The sequence below is a fragment of the Bufo bufo genome, chromosome 5, assembly GCF_905171765.1.
Source record: "Bufo bufo chromosome 5, aBufBuf1.1, whole genome shotgun sequence".
Lineage (NCBI taxonomy): Eukaryota > Metazoa > Chordata > Amphibia > Anura > Bufonidae > Bufo > Bufo bufo.
Genome location: NC_053393.1, coordinates 547,691,374 through 547,692,843, shown reverse-complemented (window position 1 = coordinate 547,692,843; position 1,470 = coordinate 547,691,374).

Genomic DNA, 1,470 nt, shown 5'->3' with positions numbered 1-1,470 from the left:
TTCCACACAGACAATAGGGTCCAACTTGTCTTTACTTGATGTTATCTTATGCAGCTTTAGATCCATACAATTTACAGCAATAGTCTAGGGGTCCCAGCAGGTGTTGGCAATATGTGGCAGGAATTATATCTATATATTCTGCATCTGAACATACGCCTATAGTTCTGGCAGGTATCTGTCTTCTGCTCTGTCTTGGGTTCTGCTTAGTTTGGGCCTGACTAGCTATGGAGGTACTTATCGTCTCCTTGTATTTGGAATCTGTACTTACAGGACTGCTCGCAGGGAATGGTGGTTTCGTCCTGGAGATCTAGAAGTTCTGCAGTTGCTGCTTTCTTGGTCATCCAGCTGAGGTAAGGAACTCAGGCTGGGAAGGTTGCTTTAGGCCTCAGGTTAGGCCTGAATCCTTTGTTGGGATCCCTGTTTCTGGGAGCTCCTATTCACACACAGTCTACCCCAACAGGGGGGCTGGTGCACACTCTGCACACACCCTGCCTAGAACCTTCTGTCCTCCCTCTGAAGTAAGAGTGGGAACATTCCACTCCTCCTCAGATTGGGGAAGCTAGCCTGGAATGGTATATTCCAGTCTAGATATACTAACTGGCCTACAGACTATCTGCTACATACTGCTGCCACCTGCTGGTGTACATGGAAATTACAGCAAATATATAAAATACAGATAAATGCATGGCAATGCACATTGAGATTACATCAGATATTAACACATTCACATCTTAACATAATGAAGCTGGGTGACAGAGTTTAGTGACATACTCTGGGATGTTACATAGTTCTTTCCGGACAGGTAGGGTCCTGAGTAGCAGGCGGTCTACACTGGGCATGTTTGGCTCCAGACCTCACACTGCTGCCACCCTGCTGATTCACAGCCACGCTACCACCCTGCTGGCTCAGCCGCTGCCTCGCACACAAGCAACCACCCTCATCCCCTGATGATGATGATGAAGCACTCTCTTCACCCGGCTCCCACCAGGATTAGCTACATCATCATCCACTACGGTCTGTATGTCACTGATATCACCCTTACCAGTCTTAGGTCCACGTGCCTGACCGCTCACAACACCAGCTCTCACGCAACTCTAATCATCACTACTTGCCTGCCTACCAGAGGAAGCAGCGGATCTCTCCTCCACATCTTGGCTGAGCAGTAGCTGCTATCTCTCCTCTAGAAGCCCGTCCTTGTTAAAAAGCAAAGCAAAGCCGACAGCAAATAATACTTCCCAAGCAGAAGGAACAGAAAATTAAAGAGGCAGGTTCAGGATAGGTGGGGGCACAGAGCTTGTTCCGGGGCCGTACCAACTAAGCGTGGTGTCAGTGGAACCCAACTACTCCTGGATGGGGGTGTCTGAAGTCTCTTGAGATGATGTTGAAGACCGAGTCAAACATTCAAGGAAAACTGGGTTGCTGGTGAAAACACGACCACTGGATGACACTGACAGCTCTGGTCTGTCGCTG